This window comes from Triticum aestivum, chromosome 4D (genome assembly GCF_018294505.1).
Source record: "Triticum aestivum cultivar Chinese Spring chromosome 4D, IWGSC CS RefSeq v2.1, whole genome shotgun sequence".
NCBI lineage: Eukaryota > Viridiplantae > Streptophyta > Magnoliopsida > Poales > Poaceae > Triticum > Triticum aestivum.
The window spans coordinates 299,575,287-299,599,523 of record NC_057805.1 but is presented as its reverse complement, the minus strand read 5'-3'; positions in this window follow the sequence as shown (position 1 = coordinate 299,599,523).

Genomic DNA, 24,237 nt, shown 5'->3' with positions numbered 1-24,237 from the left:
ACGCTTGCGCCATCCCCTCTCCTAAGCCTCCTCTCTCATTCTGGCATGTGGTTCGTGATCTGCTAGTGCAAGTGCTGCTCTTCAATGGCACTTCGGTATGGCCGGCTCGTGTAGCTCCTTCTTATGGAGGGTTGTGCCCTTTCATGGCCTCGCCACAGGTCGGCATGTCCAAACGGCTTGCCCCTGATTCGATCCGACACGATGGACGCGATTTGTGTGGATCCTTCTACACGTTGGTGCCTCGCCAGTCCGTGGCCTTGGGCTGCTACTGCGGCAGTTAGGCTGTGGAAGCCATGTGACGGATCGATCGGCGGCATACGTCCTACGGTTGGCTCCTTAGCCGCGGATTGTGAAGGCCTAAGAAAGTTTTTCGCGAGGATTTGTCTCATTAGATCTCGTGGTTGCTGCCGGCGGCTTGTCCCGGGGATATTGTGGAATGCATCGAAAGGCTCCTTGTAGGTTTTGACAATCTCACTTCGACCAGTTTGTCTTCATCAATGAGATGCAATCAACAGAGGATGGCTTGACGTAGAGGGTATAGTTGCGTAACGAGGACATTGGATTTCTAGTCCAGTGCACGTAGTTACTGGGATCGCAAAAAATGATGGCGACAACACATAATTGACTTTGATTTGGTGGTGCTTCTCGAGCACCCGGTCTTGAGCTCCCGGGTGAAAACGCTAGGACTGATCTGAGGTTACAACTGTCATGACGATATTTTTGTGCCGTTTACTTGTTGAAGGCATTGCGCAGATGTGCTCTGGACTCATTCTCCAGGGTGAAAACCTAGATTCTGGCATTTGGTTGTTGAATCCGGTGACGACGACACTTGAACGCCATTCCTTACTGAAGGCATTGTTGTTTAAGGACTTTGTTGTCTTTATGGTGTCAAGAGATGATTGATGCGGATATGATTGTTTTTATAGTTTGTTGATTTGTTTGATCGCTTCGGAGGTTTTCCTTTTCTCACTTTGATGTAATTTTGGTCTGTATGACTTGATATTTGTCATCGTGTTTATTTTGTGCGTGCACCTTATATTGATTGTGTGCATCATAGATATGCAGAGGCAGGTTGTTTGCTTATTGTATTTGTATTTTCTTAATGCTTTATTTTAAGTCAATAAAATCCAAAAAGGACAGGGGTTTCAGAGGAGAAAGAGGAGCCATGAAAAGGATGAAGAGCCATTGTAGCATGGGAGGTTTGAGCAAAACGTAGAGTTTGGTCCAAAGGGGCGGGGGAGTGGGAGACAACAAAGAGTGCGCGTGCGCAGGCTTATCATCATCATAGGAAAGAGTAGGCAGCATGACAGCGTGCGGTGTGCAACTATTTCTTTGGTAGTTTCGTTCTTTTGAGGGAGGGGGAGCTGCTCGATGGATTTTTCTTGTGCTCTTTCGATGCGCTTTGCTTTGGGGGGAGAGAGAGAGAATCTCACACCTGCTATGATTGTTCACGGCCGAGTGAAGTTCCCAGACAATCAATCCTTTCTGGTCATTTTTGGGAGTGGTGCTTAATGAGTAAGGGCTCAGCGTGGCTGGCTCTAGAACCCAGCTAAGCTAACTCCACCATAATGCGGCAAATTTGACAATTTTAACCTCGAAACAAAATCATTTCACAAAATGAACTGGGTGCGAAACTATTTCACTCCCCTGACCCTTTTGTGTAGCGCCCGCCACGCCGGCGCCACACCCTACCGTGCAGCGCCTAGCGCAGCGGCGTTGCACTCCTGTCCATCGTGGCAGCCCCTGGACCTGCACCCAGCAGTGCAGCGCCTCCGAGCTAGGCGCCACACATATAAAGTGCAGCGCCTAGCCTTCGGGCGCTGCACTGTGACTTAGATCCAGCCGCGCCAGCCCTCTCCTCCCCCACCCACCCCCTTGCCAGTTACAGAACAGAACAGGGCGGCGGCCCTCTCCACTCCCCCTCTCAATCCCCTCTCCCAAATCCTTCAGATCCGACGATTTGGTCCGTGCATTTCTTCACCAATCCTCCTAAAGGTACTCTCCTCCGATCCCCTTCTTTCTATCCATAGAAAATATGATATTTTGAAGATTTGGGGAATCCTTGTTTGATTTGGTTAGATTTGAATCTTGCATGTATTAGAACTTTGCATGTATTACAACCCTTGTTTGTTTGATTTGTGAAACCCTAGTTTAGTTTATGAAAAATTTATTTGTATGAAGTAGGCCTAGTTTATGGAAAAGTTATTTGTATGAAGTTATTTGTATGAACTAGGCCTAGTTATTTGTGGAACCCTAGTTTATTAGTTTTGTTTGATTTGATATGGTTGGATACATAGATTGATATGGTTGCATCTAGTAGGCCTACTTTAGTTTTTTTGAATTGAAAAGATAATCGTGTTGACAAGAATGCTTTGTTGAAATTGTTAGGATGGTTTGGCTTCTCGATGATCACTGTGACAAACAACACCGGTCGTACGCTATGTCGGTGGAGCAGCGGGTAATACTGAAAGTGGCCGGTGTTATGAATTTCATATTTTTTTCAAACACAAATGCCCCATATGTAATGTTATGATTTGTTTGTTTGTAGGAGCTTGCACCTCTGAAGCTTCGGTCTCACGGGGTCACCCTTGGATGGATGCGCTATGATGAGCGGTACACACCGTATGTAAGGGAGGCAGGACTTCTCCCTTTCATTCAGTTGGTCAGCCGGTCGACGCCACCCAACAATGCTACAGCACTCACCGCGCTTATTGATCATTGGAGGCCGGAGACACACACTTTCCATCTTTGGACCGGGGAGATGACCGTGACGCTCCAGGATATTGCTATGATCACCGGTCTTCCTATCGATGGGAATCCTTTATGTATGAACACCGATTCTGATGGGTGGCGCGCGCAGATGCATGCCCTTATCGGTATGGTTCCTCCGGAGCCTCGGGAACCAGAAGTAGAAGACAAGAAGAAGGAAAGAGTCGCAGCCGACGCTACTTTCACGTGGATATCATCGAACTTCAGTACTTGCCCTGAGGATGCTAATGAGGACACAGTGAAGACATATGCTCGTGTCTACATGTGGTACGTGATATCCAGGACTATGTTTGCTGATGGCACAGGCAAGAATGCTCCATGGATGTGGCTGAAGGCGTTGACCGTCTTCGATAGTAAATGGAGTTGGGGTTCGGCGACACTGGCTTACTTGTATCGACAGGTATGAAGTTGTTTTCTTTTCACTTCATTGATACATTATCAATGCGCTCTTGCGGCAAATTTGACCATATTCTCTTTTATGTCCAGTTGGACGAAGCCTGTTGTAGGCACACTGGAGGTATTGGTGGTTGTCTGCTCGCACTTTCCGTATGGAGCTGGGAGTGTTTGCCGGTTGGACGACCAAAGACCGTGAAGTACGAGGATTGGGACGACAAAGACGACCCACTACGGCTCCCCACTTGGGCTCACAAGTGGGATGTGTTAAATGAGACGACTGATGATCCCTCGGTCATGTACAAGTTGTACAAGAGCGAGCTGGATGCGATCACGCCTGAGCAGGTGAACCGACATTGGCCTAACCCCAAGAGGTACACATTGGCCACCATCTACCACGGCTTCATCCGCGAGACTAACATCCTTGAACAACGTAGTCCGATGATCCCGACCAAATACCTTCTCGAAATCTTCGGCCTCCTTCACCGTGAACCCCTCCGCATCAACTTGTTCATCGGGACCATCATCATCCGAGTCCGATGCATATGCACGGGAAAAAGGGATGGAATGGTCCATTGTCTCTTGCAAATGATATTTGTTGAGATCACCCACATTGTTGTCATGGAGATCAACTTCATTGTTATCGTCCGCATACTCATCATTGTCCTCTTGCAAAGCTTCATCTTGATTGTTTGTAAACGGGCTCAATGTTGGCCTCACTTCTTGGGTCAAAAGAGGTTCAACAATTTCATCTCGCTTCAAGGGTGGGGGCTACTAGCAACCAAAGGGGAGGGGTTCCGGTTCAAGTCCAAATGCAAACTTGAATCAACCTTCTTCGTTGCAAATAACTCAAGAGCCTTGTCTAGTGATTCGGCCACCGTCTCCTTGTATGCAACCCAACGTTGCTCCGAGTTGACACGCATTGTCTTCCAACGGATGTGCATTCCAAAACCAACATTATGCCTTCCCTCCAACTCAATGATATCACTAGGGTCCATCCAATTCAAATCTTTCCTAACTTGTTGCAAGAGCTCCGCATAGCTAGGACTACTATCAAACACCATGTCAAGCTCATCCAGGTCCGGTTCTATATTGCCTTTCAAAAAGGCGTCTTTGTCCCATGATGAACAAACACACATGTTCTTCCCATCCCTATAAGCATTCAAAGAACACAAGGTAACATTGCTTCCATGAGTACTAATCCAAGGATTAACACGGAATACAAACCCTAATATATATATCAAACAACAACCCTAACCCTAACCATAACCCTAGCCCTAAATCTAACCCTAGCACCAACATAAGAACACCCATAAGAATAACCCTAGCATACTAACAAAGCCTAATCATAGAAATTGGCAAACAAACATCTCACATCTTCATGCAAATCTCTAGATCCAAACAAAACTAGGGTTTCCCCAAACTAGCAACAAATGAGCAATGTGAGAACTTTACTTGGATCAAAACAAGGGGATCGGAGAATATTACCTTGAGGGAGGGTTTGACTTCGAAATCCACAGACAAATTCTTCAAATTTGCAAGATTTGGGAGAGGATTTGAGAGGGGGAGAGAGTGGGAGAGTGTGTGGTGTGGTGGTGGGGGGGGTGGGTGGGGGAGGGGGGCCAGCCAAGTGGCTGAATAAGTCACAGTGCAGCACCTACGCGCTAGGCGCTGCACATTACATGTGTGGCGCCTAGGGGCTAGGCGCTGCACTTTACATGTGTGGCGCCTAGCTCGGAGGCGCTGCACTGCTGGATGCGGGCCCAGGGGTTGCCACGGTGGACAGGAGTGCAACACCGTCGCGCTAGGCACTGCACAGTAGGGTGTGGCGCCGGCGTAACGGGCGCTACACAAAAGGGTCAGGGGAGTTAAATAGTTTCGCACCCAGTTCATTCTGTGTAATGATTTTGTCCGGAGGTCAAAATTGTTAAATTTGCCCCGTGACGCAGTTTGGTCGCTGCAGGCTCTCGTGGAAAGAAGGATGGGATGGGCCTGTGTCGACCCGAATACGTCCATGTGCACGCTAGTACTATACTGTATAGTCTGTAATGCAAGCGTCTAGTCACGATATGGTGAGGTTTTTGGCGATGGATCCATCTGGAATCGGTGGCGGTTCCTGGCGAGTTTTCATAGCCTCACAGGCACAGGCCGGTGGCCCCAACAACAGCATCCTAGAACAGTCAAACACCTTTCCCTGCCTGCACTGCATTCTACTCCTACCATCGTGGCAGGTGGAGATAGGGTCCCGCGCATGAATGCAGCCATGGGCATGGCCGCATGGAGCTCTCTCTCGATCCTCGATCGCGATCGCGATCGCGTCTGGTCCTTCCTTGGTCGATGCCGGCAGAGCCAGCCACTGCGCGCAAACTGTTGTGGCCGAGCGTGATGCGGCAGCGCAAATGAATGCGTATTGATGGTGGCAATCAAGACTCCCCCGCTGCCGCCTCCTGTCATGCCCCAGGTGCCATTAAGTGCGGACGGGGACAAACGGCCGCAGCAGCCAGCACCAATACCCTCCTCCCTTCCCCGCGTCTCGCGCCGCCCTGCCTGCCTGCCGCCTCGTCTCACTCCCTTGGCTACTTGGCTTGGCTTGGCTTCGCTCGCGTCTCCTCTTCTCTTTCCCGCTTCCGACTTCCGAGCGCCTCCAGTTTTGAGCGGCGCGCCTGACCTACGCGCGCGCCCGTGGCCGGGGGACTGCGGGAACACATGTACGTACGTACGTACTCCGTGCTGCCTGATGCCTCTGTGGTCTGTAACGCAGGGCAGCACGGACGAGACACACAGAGCATGTGCTTACGGTCATGCTTCTTTTTTCTTTTAATTTTTGAGAATGACTCCATGGCAGCAGCCAAGTCTGTTTTAAACGTTGATTTACATGTACACCTGCTCGGAATGGAACCTTAAGAATGTGTTTGGTTGAGGAGCCAACTGTCATAGAATGGAATGGTTTCGTTTTGGAGGAACTGGTCGATTTCATTTCTGTGTTTAGTAGGAGCAAAAAAATAGAATGGGTTGGTTCCGTTCTAGTGTTCGGTTTGAAAGCATGAAATGAAAAATGGAATATCAAAAATTCAAAATTTCGACAATATTTCATTCGCATTCTCAAGAAAAAAACAACATAACAATAGATATTGACATAGAACGCAACTTTCAACTATAATATCATAAGGGTATCTTCAACGGCAACCCGTAAATTTTCTCCCGCATCTATCCATGGATAGGGGGGCCAGTCCGCACACAAGGATGCGGAGGCCGCCATCCAGCGCTGTCCGTGTATATTTAAACCCACATTTGAACTAATCGTATGATATTCATGCAAACCGGCCGACATTCATCATAGCTCGGATAGAAAATAGCACAAATCATCCATACATAGAATGCAGATTAAGTCTAGTACAATAATCTCTCAAATTCGACTAGATTAATCGGATAACCAACAAGTTTTTCATCAACGGGTCATGCCCTCCCACGCATACCCCCCTTCAGCTTCATCCAACGACGTGTGTACGTAAATGCCCGTCCCTCTGCCTTGCGGTACATCACGACAGCGCGTGCGGGCTACATAATCTGTAGACCAACATTTAGTGAACGAATCAACAAGTTGAGCAAGAGGAAGCAAAACTTACAATCTCGTTCTCTGCCGCGTGCAATGGTCACCTTGCCTCGAGCTGACGAAATTACAAAACTTGGTGACGCTGGTGTGGATAGCGTACCCGCGATAGGATAACGACCCCATATTTTGTTCTTAAATGATGTACATGTCGTAGGACGCAATGTGCTTTCGTGCGTGAAACGATTCATGCACTTGTTGCCAGAAGGTCCCCCCTTTGTTCATCTTTCGATGCTTTGTGCTCCAAGCTCAGAACGTTTTGATAGCCCACAAGTATAGGGGGTCGTTTGTAGCCTTTTTTGATAAGTAAGAGTGTCGAACCCAACGAGGAGCTAATGGTAGGATTATGTTCTCTTCAAGTTCTGTCGACCACCGATACAACTCTGTACACACCAATGTTTGCTTTACCTGGAAACAAGAAATAAAACTACTTTGCAAGAATAAAACTAGAAGTACTTTGCATGAATAATAAAGACAATTGGTTTAGTAGAGAGCTTTTGTAGAACAATGAGAAAGATTGTCCCTAGGTAATTGAATATAACACGATAGATACTTATCATATGCAATGAGAGAGAGGCATATGCTAACATACTTTCCGTACTTTGATCATATGAACTTATGATTGGAACTCTAGCAAGCATCTGCAACTACTAAACTTCATTAAGGTAAACGCAACCATAGCATTAAGTAAAAAGTCCCGTTTACTCGCATACGCAGCAACCCTTTTACTTGGGTTTAAGCTTCTGTCACTCTCGTGACCCACTATAAGCGAATCATGAACGCATTGCAACACCCTACAACGGGAATTCCCACACGTGTGCGCGGCATGGAAGGAACCATATTAATATACAACTCATATCAATCACACCATTCCACAATTAACCCATAGGACAAAAGAAATCTACTTAAACATCATTGGATGGCAACACATCATTGGATAATAACATGTGGCATAAAGCACCATGTACAAGTAGAGATTATAGCGGGAAAAGAGAGGTTGCACCGCTCTAAGGAGAGGGAGAGAGTTAGTGATGACAGCGGCGAAGTTGTTGGTGTAGACCGTCGCCACAATGGTTCCCCCGGCGGCACTCCGACGCCACCGGGGGAGAGGGGGGAGATTCCCCCTCCTTCTTCTTCCTTGGCCACCCCCTAGATGGGAGGAGGGTTTCCCTGTGACGCCCCAAGACCGGCGCTACAGATGCCTTCCATGGATTCCGAGATTCGTCGTGTGATTTGTTTTGTTCGTTGCATTCATCTTTGCATCATGTCATCTTGCAACCTGTTTTAAAACTCAACCAAATAAATTGCATGGATGTGACGCCCCGAGACCGACGCTTCAGAAGACTTCCATATTTTCATGATCACCGTGTGTTTCTTTTGTGCTTACTCTTTTATTTTTGCATTGCATCATGTCATCATGCCATCATGTCATTAATGTTTGCATCTCAACTCAACTAATAAATTGCATAGATGGTTGATCTATTTAAATCGAGGGAAGGGTGACTTCTCTTTATAACATATCCTCCCAATATTAGGGAGCTATATTAAATATTTCTTTAATTTGGAAATCACCATAACACACTTGCAAATTATCCCAATGCCTTTGTTATCTTAATTCTTGGTCTCCAACCTTGCCATATATTCTTTCATCATATTCCGGAGCTCCACCAAAAATCCGAACATTTTTGGACCTTCCCAACCCTCACTTCCTATTCAAATCATTTGAATTTAAATCAAAGGAGTTTGAATTTAAATCTTTCAATCATGGCCTTTTCTATTTTCTCGGAACAAGCACATTTTTGTGAGTCCGGGAAAATTATCCGCGTGTCCAACTTCTTCCCCTAACCTCTCTTTCTTTTCTTTTTTATCTCTGTTTTGTTTTATTTTTCTTTAGAGGGGGAGAGAGAGAGCCCAGCCCAGCTACAACCTATGCCCAGGCCGGCCCAAAGCCCAGCCAGCTCCCTGTTTTAACGTAGCGTGCACCTATCGATCCCCTCTCCCTCTCGATTCCTCCAGCACCGCCACTCCACACACGCCCCACGCCTTGCCTCCCATGGCACCTGAAGCCATGCCCCGTCGCCCCTCCGGCCGGCGAGTCCAGGCCGCCCAGCTCGCCCTGCCTCGTTCCCGGATGGAACCGGTGTTCCCGCGCCTCCTCCTCGCCAAGTCCCCGTCGCCCGAGCGCTCGAGGAGAGGAGCTCCTCGAGCACCTGCGCCTGCATCCGTCGTCCTCCGCGCCCAGCAGGAGCCCCGCGCCGCTCGTCCCCTCCGTTTCGGTCGGAGTTCGCCGGAGCCCGAGCACCGGCCGCCTTGCACCCGCGAGCACCACCACCTCCAGCGCGCCTCGAGCCTCCTCCTGTGCGCCTCCACCCTGGTTCCAGCCTCGACGACCCATCCCCGACCTCCTCCTCGCGTGCCGTCTCCGCCTTCAGATCCATCCGCGTCGCCCAACCGGACCATCTCCGCCTTCGCCTCCTGCTACCGGCGCGCCGCCGTACCTCCGCCGCCCGGCGACCTTCTGCATCCACCTCCAGCAGCTCTCCCTGCGACCTCCTCTTCATCACCGCCTCGTGCCATCCCTACCGACTCCGACCAGGGAGCCCCGCTGCTCGCCTAAGCGTGGCATCCGCCTCCTGTTCGTGCTGCATCGTCTCGTTCGCGGGCACTTCTTTGCCACAAGTGCTCCTGACTGAGACCCTCAAGTCATCTACCCGGAGCCCAAGTCCGAAGACTACCGTGGACGTGTGCCTCATGTCACTTGGATTCGTCAAGACTGCCAAGACCCATACCTGGATCATCAAGTACCGTCTCCGGGATTCACCAAGTACCACGACGTCGGTGTCCCTCCAAGTTTGATGTTGGAACATGCACATCTACCGTCGCCAAAGACCCGGGTAGCAGAAACGCCAAGTTCCTCTCCGCCGTGAACCACTACTTCCACAACGCGACGTGAACCACTACTGTCGCAAGAACCGAGACCAGCAAGTCCAGCAAGGCCCCAAGTACCACGACACTGGCGACATGAACATCTACGAAATGTGTACGACCACACGATGTGATGCCAAGTACCACGACGACCGTGCACCACTACCGTAGATGTTGGGTTCATCAAGTCCCTCTCCGAAACGTGTACCACTACTTCCACTACGACCGTTCCGAGAACGTCTACTTCCTCTACATCGCACGGAGTCATTCCGTTCCGAATATGCATGCTTTGAAGGTATACCGCCGAGAAGACCGCCTGTGGATGAATGCATATGTTGCATGAAATGCTCGCGTTTGCAACTTGCCTGACGTGTTTCTTGCATGTTCCCGTTGCCATGCCATCGACCCTTGGGAACCCGGTTGCCGGGATCACCCCACCATCTTGCATGACACGCTCACGCCACGCTTCCTTTTGCACCGGTATCTCCATGAGCTACCGGAACCGGGATGTTGCCGTAGCACCATTTCCGTTTCACCGCAGTGGCACCCTTTTCCTTCCACCATGGCGACAAATGCCTCGTATCATGCTCATGTCAACATTTCCATAAAATTCCTTAAAACTTGCATATGTCATCCGCATCATGACAATAACATTTAAAATGTTTAAAATTGTTGTTTGCTTTAAATTGCTAAATGACATATGGGGATTTTCCGGAATTGCTATTTGTCATTTTCGGCCTCATTTAAACTTGCCTAAATAGATAGTTTTATTATGCTTCACCTCTTGCCCTGCTTAACCACAGTTAATATTGTTGGGTACATAAACAGGAGAGAACTAAATAATTGATGTGGTGTTTTGTCAATATGCAACTCGTTGCATATTGAGCTCCACTTAATTTGTAGTATTGTTTGTTGCATTTTCCCATGCCATGCCTCATTTAAACCGGACATGCATCATACTTGGCTGTGCATCATGCCATGTTTATGATTGTGTGTTTATCATGTTGTTTGCTTCTTTCCGGTTTGCTTCTCTCGTTAACTTCGGTTTCGTTCCGGAGTTGCGAGGGTTCGTTCGACTACGTCTGTTTGTCTTCATGGACTCGTTCTTCTTCCTTGCGGGAACTCAGGCAAGATGACCATACCCTCGAAATCACTTCTATCTTTGCTTGCTAGTTGCTCGCTCTATCGCTATGCTTGCGCTACCTCCCACTTGTTTATCATGCCTCCCATATTGCCATGTCAAGTCTCTAACCATCCTTTCCTAGCAAACTGTTGTTTGGCTAAGTTACCGCTTTTCCTCAACCCTTCTTATAGCGTTGCTAGTTGCAGGCAAAGTTGAAGTTGGTTCCATGTTGGAACATGGATATTTTGGCATATCACAATATCTCTTGTTTAATTAATGCATCTATATACTTGGTAAAGGGTGGAAGGCTCGGCCTTATGCCTGGTGTTTTGTTCCACTCTTGCCGCCCTAGTTTCCGTCATACCGGTGTTATGTTCCTTGATTTTGCGTCCCTTACGCGGTTGGGTGATTTATGGGACCCCCTTGACAGTTCGCTTTGAATAAAACTCCTCCAGCAAGGCCCAACCTTGGTTTTACCATTTGCCTACCTAAGCCTTTTTCCCTTGGGAGTCGCGCTCCCGAGGGTCATCTTTATTTTAAACCCCCGGGCCAGTGCTCCTCTGAGTGTTGGTCCAACCTGTCAACCGCCGGTGGCCACCAGGGGCAACTCTGGGCTCGCCTACCGGAAGTTTGGACAATCCGGTGTGCCCTGAGAACGAGATATGTGCAGCTCCTATCGGGATTTGTCGGCACATCCGGCGGCTTTGCTGGTCTTGTTTTACCATTGTCGAAATGTCTTGTAAACCGGGATTCCAAGACTGATCGGGTCTTCCCGGGAGAAGGAATATCCTTCGTTGACCGTGAGAGCTTATAATGGGCTAAGTTGGGACACCCCTGCAGGGTATTATCTTTCGAAAGCCGTGCCCGCGGTTATGAGGCAGATGAGAATTTGTTAATGTCCGGTTGTAGAGAACTTGACACTTGACTTAATTAAAATACATCAACCGTGTGTGTAGCCGTGATGGTCTCTTTTCGGCGGAGTCCGGGAAGTGAACACGGCTTGGGTTATGTATGAACGTAAGTAGTTTCAGGATCACTTCTTGATCATTTCTAGCTTCGCGACCATTGCGTTGCTCCTCTTCTCGCTCTTATTTGCGTAAGTTAGCCACCATATGTGCTTAGTGCTTGCTGCAGCTCCACCTCATTACCCCATCCTTTCCTATAAGCTTAAATAGTCTTGATCTCGCGGGTGTGAGATTGCTGAGTCCTCGTGACTCACAGATTCTACCAAACAGTTGCAGGTGCCGACGATACCAGTGCAGGCGACGCAACCGAGCTCAAGTGGGAGTTCGACGAGGACCGTGGTCGTTACTATGTTTCGTTTCCTGATGATCAGTAGTGGAGCCCAGTTGGGACGATCGGGGATCTAGCATTTGGGGTTATCTTCTTTTCATTTGGATTTGACCGTAGTCGGTCTATGTGTGGATTTTGGATGATGTATGAATTAATTTATGTATTGTGTGAAGTGGCGTTTGTAAGCCAACTCTCTTTATCCCATTCTTGTTCATTACATGAGATTGTGTGAAGATGACCCTTCTTGCGACAATACCTACAATGCGGTTATGCCTCTAAGTCGTGCCTCGACACGTGGGAGATATAGCCGCATCGTGGGTGTTACAATGGATCTCGGATCCATTTAAATTGAGGGAAATGCACATGGTGATTTCTCTTTACAACATATAAAAGTCTCCCAATATTATTAGGGAGCTATATTAAAATATTCCATTAACTTTGGAATCACCATAACACACCTACAGTTTAAGTTCCATGCATTTTCTATCTCAATTCCTGGCCTCAACTTTGCCAACAATTCTTATCTCTTTTATTGAGGCACCTCCTAAAGTCTCAATATTTTTGGCCACTCCTAAACCTTGTCCTAGTTCAAACCATTTGAATTAAATTCAAATGAGGTTGAATTTAGATCTTGCATTCATGCCACTTCTATTTTTCCTGGATCAAGCGCATTTTTATGAGTCCAGGAAAATAATCCCCATGCGCAAAATCTTTCCCTAACCCTCTCTTTCTTTTCCTCTCTCTATTTCTTTTCTGCTAGAGAATTAGAGAGAGAGAAGAGAGCCTGCGCCGCCGACCTCTTGGGCCTGACCAACCAGACCGGCCCATTAGCTCAACCAGGCCCAACTCTAGCGCCTATCTAACCCTACCCCCAATCCCTATCGATCCCCTCCTTCTCGTTCCCTCACGCCGCCACACGCACATCCACGCCTCCTGCTTGATCCCCCTCCTTCTCTTCGGGTTCGTCTCCAGCGCCTCGACGCCCAGCTCGCCTTCTGCCGCTGAAGACCCGTGCCGGGGTCTGCTTCGCTGCGCCGCTCGCAGGCCCTCTCCTCTCCTGTTTACTCGCATACGTAGCAACCCTTTTACTTGGGTTTAAGCTTCTGTCACTCTCGTGACCCACTATAAGCGAATCATGAACGTATTGCAACACCCTACAACGAGAATTCCCACACGTGTGCGCGGCACAGAAGGCACCATATTAATATACAACTCATATCAATCACACCGTTCCATAATTAACCCATAGGACAAAAACAATCTACTCAAACATCATTGGATGGCAACACATCATTGGATAATAATATGTGGCATAAAGCACCATGTACAAGTAGAGATTATAGCGGGAAAAGAGAGGTTACACCGCTCTAAGGAGAGGGAGAGAGTTAGTGATGACAGCGGCGAAGTTGTTGGTGTAGACCGTCGCCACGATGGTTCCCCCGGCGGCACTCTGACGCCACCGGGGGAGAGGGGGGGAGATTCCCCCTCCTTCTTCTTCCTTGGCCACCCCCTAGATGGGAGGAGGGTTTCCCCTCTGGTCCTTGGCTGCCATGGCTCCCGGAGGGCAGGAGCACCTCCGTGATTGGATCTCTCTCTCTATTTCGCATTCCTGTTTTCTAGCCCTTCACCATTTCTTGTATTCCCAGAGATCCAGATATCATGTTAGCTCTATATGATCATGCAAAGCGATATGACAATGAACACACAAGTCATGTGAATGGTAACAATGGAAGTTGCATGGCAGTATATCTCGGAACGGCTATGGAAATGCCATGATAGGTAGGTATGGTGGCTGTTTTGAGGAAGGGTATAATGAGGCTTATGTGTGATAGAGCGTATCATATCACAGGATTTGAATACACCGGTGAAGTTTGCACCAAGTCTCGAGGTGAGAACGGGCAATTCACAGTACGTGGAGGCTAGCGAAATTAGGATACGTGGGAGTGCTTAAGTCCACAAACTCACATTAGTCATGAAGAACTCATATATATTGAGAAATTTTCAAAGGCCTGATAACCCACAAGTATAGGGGATCGCAACAGTTTTCGAGGGTAGATATTCAATCTAAATTTATTGATTCGACACAAGGGGAGCCAAAGAATATTTGCAAGTATTAGCAGTTGAGTTGTCAATTCAACCACACCCGGAGAACTAAATATTTGCAGCAAAGTGATCAATAGAATAGTAATATGATAGTTTGATAGCAGCGGTAACAATAGCAATAGTAACGGTAACAGTAACAGTAGCAGTAGCAGTTTTGTATTGATTGTGACAGCAGCAACAACAGTAGTAACTTAGCAAAGAATATATGAAAAGCTTAGGCATTGGATCAGTGATGGATAATTATGTTGGATGACATTCATCATGTAACAGTCACAACCTCGAGTGACACAGAACTAGATCCAATTCATCAATGTAATGTAGGCATGTATTTCGTATGTAGTCATACATGCTTATGATAAGAACTTGCATGGCATCTTTTGTCCTACCCTCCCATGGCAGCGGGGTCCATAAGGAAACTAAGGGATATTAAGGCCTCCTTTTAATAGAGAACTGGAACTAAGCATTAACACATAGTGAATACATGAACTCCTCAAACTACGGTAATCACCGGAAAGAATCACCATTATTGTCACCTTGGGGTGTGCGAATCATAACACGTAATAGGTGCGTATAACTTGCAAGATAGGATCAAGAACTCAAATATATTCATGAAAATATAAAGGGTTCAGATTTGAAATCATGGCGCTCGGGCCCTAGTGACAAGCATTAAGCATAGCAAAGTCATAGCAACAACAATCACAGAACATAGTGGATACTAGGGATCAAGCCCTAACAAATTGACTCAATTACGTGATAAGTCTCATCCAACCCCATCATCGTCCAGCAAGCCTACGAAGGAATTACTCACTCCCGATGGTGAGCATCATGAAATTGGTGATTAAGAAGGGTTGGTGATGATGATGGCGACGAATCCCCCTCTTCGAAGCCCCGAATGGACTCCAGACCTGGCCTCCCGATGAAGAACGGGAGGTGGCGACGGCTCCGTATGTAAAGCGTGATGAAATTTCTTATTTTATTTTTTTCTCGGGAAATAGGAATTTATAGGCTTGAGATTAGGATCAGCGGAGCCACGTAGGCCCCACAAGCTATATGGGTGCGCCCAGGGGGTGGCCGCGCCCATGTGGCTTGTGGGACACTGGTGGCTCCCCTCATGTGGATCTTCGCTCCAGTATTTTTTATATATGCTATAAAAAATCTTGAGAAAGTTTTTTCCAATTCTGAGAACTTTTATTTCTGTACAAAAACAACACCATGATAGTTCTGCTGAAAACAACGTCAGTCCGGGTTAGTTTCATTCAAATCATGCAAATTAGAGTCGAAAAGAAGAGCAAAAGTGTTTGGAAAAGTAGATACGTCAGAGACGTATCAAGCCCTCGAAGCAAAGTACTACTTGCATACCCCTAAGGCGGAGGTTGGGAGGAGTTAACCATTGCGCCCCCAATCCGAACAACACAAAGGATTTGAATCAATTATAAATTATGCTCCAACTTCATCGCAAAACTAGAGGCTATACGTGCATGCTTCGAGAATCACAAACTTTAATATCGATATTTTTACTAAACCAAGATTATCAAATAGCACACCCACATATTACCATCTTAATACCACAAAACTATTGCAGGGAATCAAACTTATCATATTCAGTGGTCTACAAGTTTTATTAAGGATTTTATTACTAACCCTGTGAATGGCCAATTCCTGTTAACTCTGTAAACAAATATAAGTGAAGCATGAGAGTTTAATAATTTCTACAAAAGACTCGGCCAAGCTCTAACAAATATAATTGAAGCAAAAGAGCATTCTACAAATAACGATGTTCCAATGTAGGGAAACGAGCATTCAAACTTCAAAGATATAAGTGAAGCACATCAATCATTCTATAAAGTTGTACTCAAAAGATATAAGTGAAGTGCAAAGAGCATTCTACAAATCAACCAAGGACTATCTCATACCAACATGGTGCATCAAAGAAAAAGGAAAACAAACACAAAAGACACTCCAAGAATTTATGCATATCATGTGAACAAAACAAAAACTAAGACATACTGATAAGTGATGAGGAAGAAAGATGGGATGCCTTCCGGGGCATCCCCGAGCTTAAACGCTTGGGTCTCCTTGAACATTTACTTGGGGTTCTCCTGACATTCCCATGGAGAGTGCTTCTGTTGAGGTTTCTTCTGAATATGCTACTCACGCCTCTGCTCTGATGATTGTCGGGCACACTTCTAACACTGCAGGAAGGAAAAGGGGCAAGGAAAAGGCCCCAGATACAACGGTTAGTGTTTGTAGAAGTGCCAGTACCAATAAGTACGATGGTTTCAAGGTACCCCCCTCTCTAATACCAAACCAAAAACCTCCAAGGTGAAGCCTGCAATAACTCCTTCTGCCTGCTTTTCAACGGTGAACACTGAAACCTGTGCAGCGGCTGATACTGTCCCAGGGCCGACCCCGATCCCATTACTTCAGCAGATCGCGGTGCGGCAGTGTGCTGCCCCTCATGAATAAGTCTCTGAAGAAGCTCTGCTCGCGCCACCTGATGCTAGCCTCTCAGCGTCCCTTTAGACTACAATTTACTATATCTATTTGCTTTTCTCCATGGTACTTTTGTTAAATTTGAACGTATTATGTTGGAACATGCGTGGCTTAAATGTTGATCTGAAACTTTTGGCGCTTTCTAATGCAATCTTGTCTAGTGGATGTGCTATCATTTGCCTGCAGGAGACAAACAAAATCAATGCTTGAAATGACTTCATTGCCACTATTTGGAATAGTGTCATTTTCTCTAGTGAAATTCTCATTGAAGAAGACTTTGCTCTAGTCATTCGATTTAAATCGACCGAGTTAGCACAATCTTGGACTTTAGTGAATATATATGCCCCCTGCCACGGTGAGTCGAGGACACACTATACCGATTGGTTATTTAACCTAAATATACCTCATAATGAACATTGATTACTTATTGGGGACTTTAATTATATACGCAGTCCAGACAACCGAAACAAACCAGGGGGTAATTACCAAGACATGATTGTCGGTGTCAAAACTGGCCGATCTCGGGTAGGGGTCCCAAACTGTGCGTCTGAGGATCAAAGGTAACAGGAGACAAAGGGGACACGATATTTACCCAGGTTCGGGCCCTCTTAATGGAGGTAGAACCCTACTTCCTGCTTGATTGTCTTTGATGAGTATAGGGGTTACAAGAGTTGATCTACCTCGAGGTCGTAATGGCTAAACCCTAGCTGTCTAGCCTACGTCAATTCTAATAGCCTCTACGGACCAAACCCTCCGGTTTATATACACACCGGAGGGGCCTAGCACTACAAAAAAAAGACACACCCATGACATTTTGGGCCGAATGAATTTTTTTCTGTCATACTTATGACACTTCTATGACGATAATTGTGACAAAACCCGGTATCATCATAGATGTGGTGGGGTCCTACTTCTATGACAAAAAATCATGACAGAAAATGGGCTTTTCGTCCTGGGTGGGCCGGAGACGCAGCTGCATGACATTCTTTGGGCCGTCCATGACGGAAAAACCATGGTAGAAGCGAGGGCGAGGAAAATATCGAGGTGTTCCCGGTTAGGGTGGGTGGTCGGGGCCGAGTGATGCGCGTTTCTCTCGTACACGCACGCGCGTGGGGTGCGAGGCGTTGGGATCTAACTGAACCCGAGCGAGGCATTGGGCTCTAACTGAACCCGAGCGATTGCACTGCAGGCTACACGTTACTGAACCCGAGTGATCGATCGATGGCTGTTAACTGAACCCGATCGAGCGATTCCTTCGCTACTGCTGCTAACTGAAGCCGATCGATGCTGCCTCTAGATGAACAGTGAGCGTTGCTGGGGGGTTTGGATGAACAGTTCCCGGTGGGGGTGGATGAACAGGACCCCGTGGTGTTGCCTCTGGATGAACGGGACCCCGATCGATCGAGCCGGTTGGGGCTGGATGAACAGGACCCCAAGGAGGGCAGGATGAACAGGACCATCCCGTGGAGGGCAGGATGAACAGTAGACAGTGGAGGGCTGGATGAACAGTAGCCCATGGAGGGGTGGTTGAACAGGAGCCCGTGGAGAGGGCTGGTTGAACAGTAGCCGGTGGAGTAGCGCGCGGTGGAGGCTGGATGAACAGGAGCCCGTGGATGAACAGTCGCAGGTGGAGGCTGGAGGAGGTCGACGGTGGATGAACAGTAGCCCGTGGAGGCTGGAGGGGGTCAACGATGGAGATGAACAATATCCCGTGGAGTCCCGTTTTGCGGTACGCCACACCCCTCCCGATGAATACGACCCCCGTTTCGACCGTAGCACTCCAACACAAGTCCGTTTCCTCCGTTTTGCGGTACGCCACACCCCTCCCGATCAACAGGACCCCCATTTCGACTGAAGAAGGTCCGTTTCCTCCGTTTTGCGGTACACCAGACCCCTCCCGATGAACAGGATCCCGTTTCGAATGTGGCCGGTCGAACACAAGCCGTTTCCTCCGTTCTGCGTTACGCCAGGCCTCGTTTCCATCGGCTGTTCCGTCCATGCCCTCCAGATGAACACGACGACGCATTCCGTTCTGACCCAGCCGATTGGCTCCCCATGAACACGACGACGACGCTGTTTCTCCGTTCCGACCCAGCCATGTACACCAGCCCTGGCCGTACGTATGCGCGAGTAGGCGTTCGAGAACCTGCCCGTATGTACGTACGTGGCCGTATTTTCTTTCTTGCACATTGGCCTTTGTACGTACGTGTACATGCTACGTGCGCGCCTCTACTAAGACACGTGCGCGCCTCTACATCGACCAGTATGTACGTACACGTTCGCGACCAGAATGACAATGCTACGTACGCTTCGACCAGGTGGGTCCCGACTGTCAGGCACTTCCTTGCCTGCGAAGATGTAGCTTGTGGATCCCAGCAGTCAGGGGGCGAATCGTTTTTTTTGCCTGGACGCACTTCCTTGCGTGCGAAGATGTAGCTGGTGGATCCTAGCAGTCAGGGGGAAACATTTTTTCGCGAAATACGGTGGCCCATCCGGTGGGTCCCCGCTGTCAGGTGGAGGAATAATTATTTTGCGCGTAATAAGGAGGCACTTCCTTGCTACCGCCGTGGACCCAGCTATCAACCTCTCCACGTACAGTCCACGTCCGATGGAAGCCGTTCCTTGACCATGTTGACCACGCCGCGCCGAGAGCACCAGGGCGGTGGACGACGGCGAGGCCTAGGAAGGGGACGAAGCGGAGCCGGGGAAGACGCGGCAGTGGATGCCCACGCGTAGAGGAGTACGAGGGTTCACTGGTTCACTGTGGTGTGAGGCTGCCGTCGCCGCAGAATAACAGGGGGTGTGGGTGAGTAGAGGGATGGCTTGGCCAGTGGTGGGAGTAGTAGGGGGCGGTGAGGCCTCCGCCGCATCACAGCCGGCCATGGGAGGCAGGAGCACGAGGCACGACCGGCGCTGGTTTGGGCGGCTGGAGCAAGAAGACCAGAGGTTGAAGAAGCACTACAGCTGTTGGATGGACATCGTACGGTCACTGGAGCTAGAATCGTGCATATTGACTAAGTTGACAAAGCCCTCCGTCCCCGTCAACTTTGTAGGCCCACAAGTCAGCCTGCCACTATACTGGGTCCCAGCTAGCAGGGGGAGTATTCATTTTTTTGTGCGTAATAAGGAGGCACTTCCTTGCGTGCGAAGATATAGCTGGTGGGTCCAAGCTGTCAGCGGCGGTAACGTTTTTTTCACGAAATACAAAGGCCCTTTCGATGGGTCCCAGATGTCAGGTGGAGGAATCACTATTTTGCGCGTAATAAGGAGGCATTTCCTTGCGTGCGGCCGTGGACCCAGCTGTCAGCCTCTCCACGTACAGTCCACTTCAGATGCATGTCAGTCGTTAACCACGTTGACCAGGCCGTGCCGAGAGCACCAGGGCGGTGGACGACGGCGAGGCCTAGGAAGGGAATGACACGGAGGCAGGGAAGACTCGGCAGTTGTTTCCCACGCGGAGGGGAGTACGACTGTACGAGGGTTTACTGGTTCGTCTGCCGTCGCCGGAGAATAACAGCAGGTGTGGGTGAGTAGAGGGATGGCTAGGCCAGCGATGGGAGTACGGTGGGGCGGTGAGGCCTGCGCGGCAGCACAGCCGGCCGCGGGGAGGAGAGAGCAGGCAGTCCCGCCGGCGCTTGTTTGAGCGGCTGGAGCAGGAAGAGCAGAGATTGAAGAAGCACGACGGCCGTTGGATGGACATCCAACAGTCACTGCTTGTGCGTCAACCTTTTTTTAGGAAAGCCTCAAATCTGTGGAAAACATCATACAACCCATCTGCCATTATTTCTAATAATTTACAGCCCATTTGCTAATTCTTAAGGTTTTTTTGGAGCCCATATTCTTTTTGTTAGCATTACAGCCCATATTGTGGCCACGGTTAAAAAATTATACGAAATTTTGCATATTTCGGTGCGGTCCGAACTGTTTTTAATTCCGAAATCTTGAGCCACATTCAAACTGATTTTAAAAATAAATGTATATCAATATAAAATCCAACAAATTGTCCACGCATAAAAATCAATGCAATTTAAAATCTCGAAATGAAAAAAAGAAATTTGAAACTAATTGCCGGTTTGATGTGTTTTAAAAATGTACAACCCATTTCTCATTACTGATAGGCCATTTTCTCGGCCAGCCGAATGAAGCTCTCCTCGTCTTGAAAGATTTGCAGCCCAACAGGCCTGACAAAGCGACTTACTTGGCAAATCACAAAAAAACTGGGCTGTGGCCGTGGACCCAGCTGTCAGCCTCTCCACGTACAGTACTCTTCCGATAGAAGTCGGTCGTTGACCACATTGACCACGCCGCGCCGAGAGCACCAAGGCGGTGGACGACGGCGAGGCCTAGGAAGGGGACGACGCGGAGCCGGGGAAGACGCGGCAGTGGATGCCCACGCGGAGAGGAGTACGAGGGTTCACTGGTTCGGCTGCGGTGTGAGGCTGCCGTCGCCGCAGAATAACAGGGGGTGTGGGTGAGTAGAGGGATGGCCTGGCGAGCGGTGGGAGTAGTAGGGGGCGGTGAGGCCTCCGCGGCATCACAGCCGGCCACGGGAGGCAGGAGCACGCGGCACGACCGGCGCTGGTTTGGGCGGCTGGAGCAAGAAGACCAGAGGTTGAAGAAGCACTACTGCCGTTGGATGAACATCGTACGGTAACTGGAGCTAGAATCGTTCATATTGACTAAGTTGACAAAGCCCTCCGTCCCCGTCAACTTGGTAGGCCCACAAGTCAGCCTCCCACGATGCTGGGTTCCAGCTGGCAGGGGGAGTATTCATTTTTTTGTGCGTAATAAGGAGGCACTTCCTTGCGTGCGAAGATAGCTGGTGGGTCCGACCTGTCAGCGGGGGGCACGTTTTTTTCGCGAAATACAGAGGCCCTTCCGGTGGGTCCCAGATGTCAGGTGGAGGAATCAAAGACTTGAGAAGGCGTACAGAACAAGCTAGTGTACCAGTAAAGAGACGTTGCTGAGTTTTAGAAAAAAGAGAGACGTGCTCCTGTAGCTGGTTCGAATCCAAACCTAGACTATGACTATATATGGTGCTATGCTACTCTGCAAGTAATGAAACTGACATATCCAACGTTCGCTTCTCCTCTTCTCTACTTACTCTGCCTAGCATCAGAAGCTCTGGCCGCAGCAACCATGTCCGCTGGCTGCTCGTCCACCTGCTCTTCAGCAGGCAACAACCAAATATGCGCCAAGTCGCCACCCGTACCATCGCCTGTGGGTCTCATCACACCCCCGCCGGCACGCGCACCGCAGCCGGTTGCTCATCGCAACCCGCTGCCGTTGGTGTGGTGCCACTGCTGCAAATCACGCAGAGTCATCCGTCGCGTCTCAACCACAATCCTCAACCCTGGCCGAGTCTTCTACAAATGCCCGAATCATGGGGTAATAATATGTTTAAGTGTTGTTCTGCTGCTTTCAGTTGCTGATTTTTTTAATAGTTTGGTTGATGATCTTCCAATTTGATTCGTGCAGAAAAGGGAAGATTCGTGTGATTTGTATTTCTGGGAAGTTGCTGATGTGGGGGAGTGCAACTACGCTGATTATTTGGTTAGCCGAGGAATCCCAATACCAGCAGGTTGGGGTGTTGGACAAGTAACTGAAGGAACGGCAGAAGAGGAAGATGCAGAGCAGAAGGTTAAAGATGCAGTTCCTCTGATCATGGCCAAGCAACAGCTGCTGAACGGCCTTGACAGCAATGAGGAGATGAAAGAGCTTGTGAAGATAATGGGCAAAATCGATGTGCTCTGTAGGATGATTGTCTCTTTATTTGCAGTGTATGTAGCACTCGTGATGTATTCAGTGGCTATGACATGAGCACTTTGCTGAAACTAGTAATGAATGAAACCTGTGTAGCAGGCTGGGCGTAGTGTTGTGAACATCTAATGATTTCTATTAACGGAAATCAGGGGGTATCCCCTTTTGCTCATAAATAAATAAATAGCAGAGGCCCTTTTGGTAATAAATAAATAAATTAGCAGAGGACCTGTCGGGTCAGCTTTGTTCTCATTCGAAGACGTCGAGCAAATTGCAGTCCAACAGCAAACTATGTCATCAAATTCAAGTTTCACAGCCAAATATGAGTACAACTAAACAACAATGTCATCATGTTTTAGTCGTCATACAATCACCAAACACAAATCAGCATACATAACAAGTGATGTTCTCACAGGAAAATACTAAACAACATGTTCATCAGGTTTCAGTTGTCATAGCAAACACAATTTCACATAGTAGATAAAAAACGTCTTCTGACAGGCAAATACGACAAAAGCAATGTAATCATCATCCGCAGCAGCAGCGTCAACATCTTCGCCATGTGTATCAGTCTGAATCGTAATTCCCCACGGTGTCATCTTCTTCTTCGTCCTCAACGTCCTCGAACGTTGGCTTCTTCTTGATCAACTCTTGTATGTCCACAGCACGACAGGCAATCTTTTCGCCGGCGTCATTGACGTGATGGTTCTCAAAGATATTAGGAACATCTGTGTTATCTTGTACATCAGGAGCAGTGTAAGCATCATCTTGTTGTGCAACTTCATTAAACGAATTCCTCTGCTCAAACCTTTGCACTACTCTCCAGTCATCGCTACGTGCAAATGTGTCTTCCAAGAAAAATATCTGTGTTGCTTGATTTGCCAAAATAAAAGGCTCGTTGGTCTGGTACGCCGCCTTGACATTGATGGATTTGAAATAATCATCAGCTCTGGGTTTTGCGATCCTGGAAAACAGGTTATACCAACGACAACACAACAGAACCACACACCGATGATCCTCGAAACTGGAGATATACTGCAACTGAACAATGTCTGTTATGTTAGCATACATTTCAGTTGTCTCTTTGTCATACGTATCCGTGCTCATGATGGCACTGTTTTGTGTCTTCCTGCCTTCGTCTCGTGCAAGGGTGTTGTAGCGCACATCTCCAACAACGCAAGATTCATAATGTCTTACCCGAGTATCAGGACCCATTGCTAGTGAGTAAAGGGCATCATCAACTGCCTGCCCATCCTCCCGCATCTTCTTAACCTATGGTTAGAAAATAGACAAGCTGATCATCTTATGTACTCAATATATTAAAAAAACTGACAGTGCAATTCAAAAGCTTACATGGCTCTTGAACCATTTCGCAAATCCTGCCATAACCAGTTTGTCAATGTTTCTTGGATTTTGCGGCAGTAACTCCTTTTTGTAGATGCTGCACAACATAGTGATCGCGTCAAACATCTAAATATATAAGAATGTGCTGCAAGTTTAGTAGATTACGATGTATAAGCTGCAGTACTTAGCACTTACTTGATATAAGGTAGTATCTCAGGACAGTTATTCAACACATACCAAACCATTTTGTCCAAATCTTTAGGTTTGTCCTCTTGTCGACTCTTCCCTGTAACTCGAACAGAATAATCGAAAACATTGAGCCCGGGATTGTCTTCATCCACGTCTTTGCTAAGCTGATCAGCTGTTTCAATGTATTTTGAGCAGAATGTCAACGCTTCTGTAGCAATGTAGGCCTCTGCAATGG